Genomic DNA, 10,230 nt, shown 5'->3' on the forward strand with positions numbered 1-10,230 from the left:
ACGGAGATAGTTTGTTTGAGAGAGCTCATAAAGAAACTCCCGCAGCTGTTGATTATTCTCTGACCATTAAGAGAGCACTTACGGACAAAAGGCCAGAGTGAAGAAACGTAGATCTGTTGTTACAGTGAGAATCGAATTGCCGCAACGAGGTAACCCATACATAGATCTGTCGTTATGGCTCAAGGTACGCTTCCGATTATTATATATTCTTGTCAAACAATTTTATGAACAATAGATCTGGGCTATATTAAAGATTATTCAACATGCTTAAGTCTGTTTGATTGTTGGAGCTGCTAAAACTCGACATGAAGTGTTAAGTTTGAACTTCAAGGATTGCTTAAGTTTGTTTAAGTGTTCGAGTTGCTTAAGTCCGTTGAGGTGTTTGAGCTACTTAAGCTCGACATGAATTGTTTAAGCCGAAACTTCAAGGACTGCGTAAATCTGTTTAAGTGTTTAAGTTAGACCTGCACATAACCCGATATAATCCGACCCAACTCGAGCGACCCAACCCAATCTAATCCAACCCGATTCGACGGGTTTGAAGATATAATAGGTTGGATTGAGCGGGTCATCTTTATAATTCACGAGTTGGGTTGGGTCAAGGATTCAATAGATAAATCCGCATAGATCTGACCCAACCCATAAATAAATTATGCATTATTTAGTTAATTTGATTTGATTTGCAATTTGAATATAAATACTAAATTATTTACATATTTAGTAGATATTACCTTTGTTATTGGAGCATATTGTACTTTAAAACATATTATTAATTATGTTACTAAGTATTTTAATTTTACTGGCTGTCTTTTTTATTAGAAAATTTAATTTTTTATCGTTGATTATGATTATGATGATGATAATAATGATCATGTTAAGAAATTTAATTTTAACATTGTCATTGGAATATATTTGTAGTTTGTGAAAATTATTGTATAATTAAGTTTTAAAGTATATTTTATTTTTTAGTAATCCTCTTAAAGAGTTGTATTTTATTTAAAAATATTATTATTATTATTATTATTATTATTATTATTTATTTGACCCGCGAGTTTACGTTTAATCCGTATCCAATCTATTTTTAACCCTCAGGATTACGCATTTAATGAGTTGAGTTAGGTCAAAATTATTGACCCGTATGTACAAGTCAGGTACTTTAAATCAATAAATTTGACCCAATCTGATTCATGTGCAGCCCTAATTTAAGTTGCTTAAGTTCGGATGCACTACTTAAATCCGAACTTCAAGGAATACTGAAGTCTGTTTAGGTGTTTAAGCTCCACAAGGATTGCAGCAGAAACTTCTTCTGAGTCCAGTGATCCAACATATTCATTTCCACAGTGTATTTTTTGAGGCATCAATGAACCTTAGCAAAAACAATTTAGAAATAAAAAAGAATTGAAATTAGCAATAGTGGTGTCGCCACTGTGCGTGCCTCTAATAGCTTAGCTTGAGAGCGTGCCAAAAATAAAATTAATTAACTTACAAACAAATACAAAATAATCAAATAAATTTTTATTTTATTTTGTCTAAACGTTAATTAAATAAATTATAGAAAAATTTGAAAAATGCTTCAAATAATGTAATTTTGAACTAAGTAAAAAAAATTAAACTAAATTTTTTGTTTTTTACCATGTTATTTTTAAAAATTTTTAATTTTTTAAATAAAGTGTATCATGAAATAAAAGATTTATTTAGACTTTTAAAGCATATAGAATAGCCTAAATGATTATAAAAAATAGAAAATTTTCAGAATGGGATTAGAAAATTTTCAAATAGGCTTTTAAAATTTTCAGAATAGCATATAGAATAACCACTAATTCTGGACCACTTCCGTATTCATATTTTAACATTCATGTAAACTTTATGCAGTCATGGACAAATTTCTGTTCAAAATTTTAAACCAATAGTTTTGGTCTGATAATACGGTTCGGTTCAGAACCGGTGGCCATGAGCTTATTACTGGACAGTTGAATTCAAACATTCAAAGAACTCAAATCGATGTCTTATAAAACAGTTCGCCACCTTTCTTCTCCGCTGCGAAACTCTGTTCTTCACTATGCAATTTCTCCGGCCAGGCAAACCCACGCCCAAATCCTTGTAAATGACTACCTTACCGATGTCACTCTCCAAACTGATCTCCTGTTAGCTTATTCTAGATCCGGGGTTCTTCAAGATGCTCGCAAAGTGTTCGATAGAATGTGTGACAAAAACATGCATTCATGGAACATTATGTTGTTTTCGTATGTGCAGAATTTTCTTTATTCTGATGCTATTAGTGTTTTTCATAAGTTTCTAAAGCTTGGTTTTCGACCGGATCACTATACCTTGCCTCAGTTGTTTAAGGCATCTGTTGGAGGAGGAGATTGTTATCTGGGGTGGGTGCTTCATGGGTGGGTGATTAGACTTGGTCTTGAAGGATATGTTATTGTGGGTACGGCTGTTTGGATTTTTATGTGAAATATGGGCAATTGGTCGATGCAAAGAGAGTTTTCTCTGGCATGCCATTGAAGGATTCTGGTGTTTGGAATCTGATGATTTCAGCATATGGGAAGGCTGGTTTCTGTGCAGAGGCTTACAGTTTGTTTGGAAGTATGGTTATGGAAAGGGTAAAGGTCGATGCTATGACTATTCCAAGTATTTTGAATGCTTGTGGTGGAGGGGTGACTTGATGAAAGGAAAGGAAATTCATGGGCAAGTTTTAAAGAATGTTCTGTTTGATGGAGATGTGGCAATTGGGAATTCATTGATCGATATGTATGCAAAATGTGGGTGCTTGGGTAATTCAGAGAAGGTTTTTAGTAGAATGCCAAATTGGAATGTGGTTACATGGACTGCAATGATATCTAGTTATGGAATTCATGGGAAAGGAGGGAAATCACTGGATCTTTTCAGGAAAATGAAAGATTGTGGATTGAAACCTAACCCTGTTACCCTAACTGCCGTTTTGGCTAGTTGCAGTCACTCAGGTCTAATAGATCAAGGCCGCACGATATTTTATTCCATATTGCCAGATTGTGGGCTTGAACCTAGCATAGAGCATTATGCTTGCATGGTTGATATTTTGGGTCGCTGTGGACATATTGAAGAAGCACTTGGATTGGTACAGAATATGAAATTAGCAGCAACAGCAAGTGTCTGGGGTGCCCTGCTAGCTGGTTGTGTGATGCACAAGAATGTCAAGATTGGAGAAATAGCAGCTCATCATCTTTTTGAAATGGAGCCGAGAAACTCTAGCAATTACATAGCCTTATTTCATATTTATGAATCTCACTGTATTTGGGATGGCATAATAAGAATTAGAACAAGGATGAGAGAACTAGGTCTGGTGAAAACTCCTGGTTGTAGCTGGATAACCATTGCGGGAACAATATGTAAATTCTACCAAGGGGACAATTCCCATACACAGACAAATTTGATATGCGATACATTAGATCACATGATCAAGGTGATGGCATTGCCTTGTGATTTCCAGGAACACTAACTGTACAAAATTTTGCAAACAACAATACCCCAAAGAATTAATTATGGAGAGGTATATATTGCATAAGGTTCACTTTCATGTTTCATGTTTCATGTTGATTTTGATGTTGGATGAACTCTGCCTACTCATATCAGGACACTGATATCATGCAATTATAGCTCAACTATCGTGGTGGCAAAATTATGCAAGTATACCACTACTCTAGATTTTGTGTCATTTCCATTTCTTCTTTCTACCCCAATATTGATAGTTCTGGATTTAATTTTCTTGAAAGGTTTGTTTGGATTTCAATTAAATCAGCATATCACAAGCTTTACTTATTATTGCATCAAAACATTTTTGACAACCTTCCGAAAGAATAGAGAGAATTTTCAAGTACCATCTTATTAAGGACATTGGATTAAAAAATATATGATTACGCTGCAACTTATTTCATTATTTGCTTTGTAATCAGAGTTTGTGCTCAAGATATTTCTGATTGGAGGTGGAAGAGGAGGCTGCCAAATCATAAACCTGAGGATGTTGGTGTGACGATTTTGTGTGTGAACCTTGACGCACTTTTTCATTTTTCTTAATCACCTCGTCAAAGTGTACATCCTCTTCAATGGTTAGTATCTTGGTTTCTCACCATGTGGTCCTGGTACAATGGCCTCCTGAACTTTCGTGTGTTCATCAAAATCTATGAGTTCAGTTTTCTGAACTATTTTTTCCTTTCTCTTCTTAACGAAGCAGCAGAGAGCAACAGAGAGAAATGCAAGAAAGAACAGACCACCAAGCGAGACAAATACAATCACTATGACAGTTGAATGATGTCCTGGTGTTGGGGGTGAGGGTGGAACAAGATGAGGTGATGGGGGAGAAATAGGATGGGGTGGTGGTGGGGGGAAGTTTGGGTGACTGGGTGGTTTTGCTGCAGGGGCTGGGGGATGATTGGGTGGTGTTCCAGGTACTGGGAATGGTGGTGGTGGCGCAATTGGACGATGTGGTGGAGCTACTTGTGGAGAGGAGGGAGTATTATGAGGCGGTACCACTGTTGGAGATGGTGGCGGCATAATGGGATTATGTGGTGGAGCTACTCTTGGAGGGGAGGGGGGAGTATTATGTGGTGGTGCCACTGTTGGAGATGGAGGTGGATGAAATGGATGGTTGGGCGGAGTTCCTGGCTTTGGGAATGGTGGGGGCATAACAGGATTATGAGGTGGAGCCACTTTTGGAGATGGTGGGGCTTTTGAGAAGGGGGCACTTTCGGAGGGGATGGAGAAACATATGGGGAGGCAGAGGATTATGTGGTGGAGGAAGAGGAAAGTAAGGGAAGTTATAATTATCAATATGAGCCATTTCAATCTGAGAAAGGTACGATAGTTGATAGATTGTGTTATGTTGGTGCTGAGATGTGGAGAATATGGCCTGCCTATTTGTAGTTTGGACTGATGAGTGGGATTTGGAATTGTCTAATGATTTGCATGCTTCTAAGCTTTTAGTTACTTGACTGTCATGCCAAGATTTTTAAGAGCTGTCATTGATTGAATTAAAAAACACTTCTTTGTTTTATTTGTTAATTACTTACTAGTCACAAGTTTTCATTCTTTCTTAGTATGAATATTATTCTACAGAAGCTATTCTTATTTTACATAGACAGCTTGTGGGCGTAGGTCTCAAGACAATTTTATTCCAAGCCTGCGGAAAATTATTTAGAGCTCAACTCAAGCCTCAAAACTATACATAATGATGCGTCCCACATCGCCCGCGGAGTACATCCCGGACTAGTGTATAAGGCTGAGTTCAATCTTTTTTCTACAAGATAGCTTTTAGGGCGAAATTAGGAGTTCAATCTCTTGCAAGAGTGTCTCCTGCAAGAGTCCCTTATCACATAAGCTCAATAAGTTTTATCTATCAATGATAAAATAAATATCAAATCAGCTTCTATTTAAATGTTATGTAATCATAATAAAATTATATAAAATAGAATGCTCAAAAGAAAAAAAAAAAAAAAAAAAAGGAAGCAAGATTGACTTGAATCTAGGTAGTACCTTGAACCCAAGTCGATTAAATTTCAAATATTTTATGAATTAAATCCAGTTATCCTAGTAACTTAACTTGTCCATGCCCCTGCTTTCGGTGAACAGAAATAAATCCCAGATATTCCCAACCAACGGGTCTGCAAATGCTCTCTTAAGTTATCGAGCCTTGTTATTTTGCTCATCCAAAAATAGAATGTTACTTTAATTTTGAACCATGACCTGAAATCAGAAATTAGATGATTCTACTGGTATTGATACCTGAAACAATGACTATTAATGCGTGCTTACTTTTATATATGTAATGGTCAAAAAAGTATTTCCATGATAGGGAACATTGGAAGCTGGCGTAAGTGCTGGTTTTTCTCTCTTATGCTATAGAATGGGAGAGGAGATGTAACCATTGAAAACAGGCCTTCTATATAGCACAAAAGTGAATTTCTGTTTCATTTCCTTTTCTTTTTAGCATTTCAACAAAAATTTTGCCAAAAATATACAACAAAAATATTGTTACATACTGAACAGACACCCTTCACTCGTAATGAACAATTGGTTAACGAATGAAAAAGTTAGTCTCCCAAAAAAAAAAAAAAGGTATCTTCTGTGTAATTCTATATTTCCCTTGGGAAGCCCATGAAAAATCAACGTTTGCAGGATATTTGCAGAAACTGCCACAGGATACCTAGAGAAAATGAAGAGAGATGAAGAGAGAATCCAAACCCAATACTCCAGCGTTATGGCCTGCCATTGAGACAAGCACACCTTGCAGACCAGAGGTTCTGATTGCTCCTTTCACAGATATCAACCAATGTTCAGTTCTGTGCATGTCCGGAATCTGCATTTATGAAAGATAATTGAAATGCTGTTACAAACGCACCGCCTTTCAGTGCAAACGAAATATTGATTGCAATCACAATAACAAAAATGGAGTGATGTCAGTAATTAATTCTGTTTTTTTACACTGAGGCCTAAGGTTTTATTTGTCGGAGAATATCAAGAATTTCAGTTGGCATTAATGGTGTTAAGACGAGGTGAAAATAAGACACTGGACTTTAGAAGGCATTGGGACTACTGTGCTCTAGTTAACCCTCCCAAACCTACACAACCAAGGTATTGGGTAAGAAGAGAAAGCAAAAGATGGTTTTTAACAGCATTAAATAAAATTTCATTACCTCTTATAGGTATCAAGGATCGATGGTAATGGATAACATTATGCTGCTAAATGAAAAGCAAACTTAATGTCATTATGCTGCAGTCAGCTACTCTGGTTTTCATTTAGAACAATCACAGTAATTGGGCAAGAGATTTATTGAACTCAAAATCAAGTTCTGAGTCTCAAGTTTTCGAATTGAGTCGAGTTCAAGCTCTATAGTGTATCGACTCAACTGAATTACAACTCTAGCCTAAAGGAGATTCAAATTCAATCTTTGTCTGGTCAAACACACAGACAAACACAGCAGACATTGCCAAGTATGCTGAAAAGCACCCAAGCAAAGTTGAAGGAATAATAGCAGAAGGCAGTAAAGAGCTGACACTCACATCACCATTAGCAAGAACTTCTATGGTTGGTAAAGCAGGAGAGAGAGTAAAATTTCATTCCACATATCTGGTATTCCAGGTAAGCACCAGTGGCTACAATCAGGTATAGGTAAGTTATCATTCCACTTGCCAACATGTGCATCACTCCTGAAAGCTGACATTGATGTTATATGAAGTATGGTTATAGGAACTGTCATTTTTTTTACCACCTCCATTGTGATGTCTGAAAATATACTTCTGTTCCTCCCTTCTGTATTTGATGCTGGCTGCCTAGTTACATTACAAAACCTGTGGAATTTATCGCTGATGCAGACAACAAAGACCATTATTAGTCATGTCGAAGAGAGTATGTGCCACTTGCAATGAAATCTAGCAGGAAGGGTAAAAAAGAATAAACTACAAGATTATAAAAAGCCAAATGGTAGAATTTCCCCCATGGACTATAGCCAAAGACTGAAGTAAAATCATAAGAGTCAAATTTGTTATGCTTTTAAGAGGATACATGCACAACCCAAGTAGAGAAGTTGTGCTTGTCGAAGAGATAAAAGGCTGAAGCAAAAATATAATATTATCTTCAATGAGAAGGGAACAATGGGCTTCAAGAAAAGTTTGCACCCACAAACAAAGTAGTTTTACAATAGGTACAAACTGGGAAACAGAAAAGGCTCGTGTTCACATCACTGTCTCAGTATTGAAGAAGTACCTCCAGTGAGATGGCTCATAAGTCCTAAAGAAGACACGTGTTCTATTTGTGTCAATCGCGTTCTGCACCCATAATGCCCAAGTGTCCAGTGCTATTCTGAAGGCAGTAGGAATTGACATACCAAGCTTCACTGAATTCCCAACCTGGAAATAGCAGCCCCTGTCCAGAATACAATTCACTTACATGTAAAAATTTTGCAGATCATACCAGTGAGAGGAAAATAATATCAAGAACGCAGCAACTTTCCAATCTATCACAACTAACAATTTTATTAGATATTAATATTACAAGCATGGAGGAAGACTAACCATCACCAAGTCTATTAAAATGAAAGTATATCCATGAAAACTGAAAAATCATTACACAAGCCTTGTTTCTAGTCAAAGATGATTCGATAATGCACTTTGTGCCAAAACAGACTTGTTAAACTAGACAATGTTAAATGTTAGACCAGAACCTTTTCCAGTCAAGGTATTAAGTTGTGTTGAATGCACAGGGAGAGATTGTTTCATCAACCTTTGTTTATATAAATAGAATAGATAATGCAAATAAAACTACAGAACTTGATGGCAGAGCATTATCAGTTTTATAAAAGAACAAAATAAATATATACATCAGATTTGAATTTACAAGTTTATCCCTGTCTAACATATCCTACTTCTACAGAAAGAAGAATAAAAAGCATCTTGTGTATTATGCTATATCAATGTTTTGTAAATTTGAAGCAGACAGTAATTTCCATTTCCATGAATTACTGAGTGGTCTGTGATATAGGTTAGCATTACCCAGTAATTTGCTGGCAAAGTTTTTGTGGCAGGCCTAATTTGCTTTTCAAGATATATTCTAGCCAGATATATGGATGATTTGGTTCCAAATATCATCAAGACTTTAGCTTGTTCGGGTTCCATAGATGACTAAGGAAGGGACATTTCAAATTGACACAGAGACATAATTCCTGCGATTGGTGTGCCGGACTGCAAGGAAATGCATATTTTCAGATACAATTATTACTGTTACACAGAATAATCATGCTGAAAGTAGTACATTTTCTGTGGATTAGATTTCTATCTGAGTACTACAGAATAGGTATCATCCTCTTACTACTGAACAGCTTCAAGTGATAACATTCGTGTTTTCAAATGAATACAATGACGATTAGCAGTATCAAAAACTATTAATGAAAAGCTAACAACAACGTTTTCTTCAGTTTCAACCATCTTCCATCTGATGAAATCTAGCATGAGAGAATTTTGGAAATCTAATGGCAGTACTACCATTACCGTGCACATAGTCTCTAAGATGCTTGTCTGTAAGATGCTTCGCTTTTTTTCAACGAAACTGCTAATTGCAACAACACTTACTGGAATATTATAAATTTATATAGCTTTTATCACTAAGTAGTATGAGTAATTAGAGGTATGGCCTTGTCAATAACATAGTTTCAAGAGAAGTCGGCACATGATAGCATTTGAAGTTTCTGCTACAGTATACTTGATAGTAACGTCCGATTCAGATCATCATCAAAATGCTTTTCAGGGTTTACTTGATAGTAATGATTGTTAATGGCTATTACAGCCATTAAGTCATGGTTAATTCATTAATTGCATGTAATTCATACATGAGGTTAGCAGTCTTAAATGCTAAACTAATTAGTTGAAAGTAATTTAAAACATAACAAAATCATAATTATTAGTTGTAGTGAAGTGTCCTGTCCTTTAAAAGCATATTTTCTCTTCCATTTATTACAAACAGTATTGTCATCATCTCATACACTTAACAAATTCTTTAAATTGGGAAGGCATGGAGGGGATAAGGAAAAGTAGCAGACATGATCATTCAGTAGAATCGCCAGAAATTTTATTCCATTGAATGAATGACTCGAGGGCAGGAGCACATTTAGATCCAGTTCTTGAACTTCAAAATCAAAGAGTAACAGGGTTAGCAACAAGCATATGCTTGTTACATTTTGCTTATGGCGATGCTCGCACTCCTCACAGTTAGGTGCTGAAAGAGCAGGACAGTCAAAAAGTGAAAAGCATTAAATGTTCCATGTAAGGTGGATACAATCCTAATGGTTTCTACAATTCAACATTATCTTTGAAATTCACTAATGGGGCTTGAGAAGGTGGTTGCATTCCTAGGAATAAGAATCAAAATAACTAATTACAATTTTATTTTCAAGACTTAACTTTGAGAAGCTTAGTTTGATGATGTGTTAGAGTTAAGAACGCAGCAGAGATAAGTAAAAGAAAGAGAAGAAGAAATAGAGATTAGATGAAATTAGAGATTGGAACTTCCATTAAATGAGAATTCAGATTTACAGGCAGGACTTGATTGAAGAACAGGGAAGATAACAACAGAAAGGGAAAAAATAAAATAAAAGAATGGTTGCAAGCAACCCCCAGGACCAGCCCGATACACAGAGAGAGACCCCCTGCCAAAATAACAAACTCTATCTTTTTCGATGCCCTCTCATTCCAATCACT

At 36.0% G+C, this 10,230-nt stretch overlaps 1 long non-coding RNA gene and 2 pseudogenes across 1 annotated transcript; 1 reads left to right on the plus strand and 2 right to left on the minus strand.

The window, feature by feature from the left end:
* Nucleotides 1-1,866: 1,866 nt before the first annotated feature.
* On the plus strand, nt 1,867-3,528 carry LOC149491923 (pentatricopeptide repeat-containing protein At5g04780, mitochondrial-like; annotated as a pseudogene).
* A 258-nt stretch (nt 3,529-3,786) lies between these two features.
* LOC149491924 (uncharacterized) lies at nt 3,787-5,070 on the minus strand (annotated as a pseudogene).
* Nucleotides 5,071-5,899: 829 nt separating this feature from the next.
* On the minus strand, nt 5,900-7,792 carry LOC149491925 (uncharacterized). The gene is made up of 3 exons (XR_016319222.1): nt 7,745-7,792; nt 7,251-7,344; nt 5,900-6,337 (listed from the first exon to the last, which is right to left on the minus strand). It is a non-coding gene; the product is annotated as an uncharacterized LOC149491925 (long non-coding RNA).
* Nucleotides 7,793-10,230: the final 2,438 nt, after the last annotated feature.

This window comes from Jatropha curcas, unplaced genomic scaffold (assembly GCF_041381405.1).
Source record: "Jatropha curcas cultivar XTBG-Jc1 unplaced genomic scaffold, XTBG_Jcur_1.0 HiC_scaffold_225_pilon, whole genome shotgun sequence".
NCBI lineage: Eukaryota > Viridiplantae > Streptophyta > Magnoliopsida > Malpighiales > Euphorbiaceae > Jatropha > Jatropha curcas.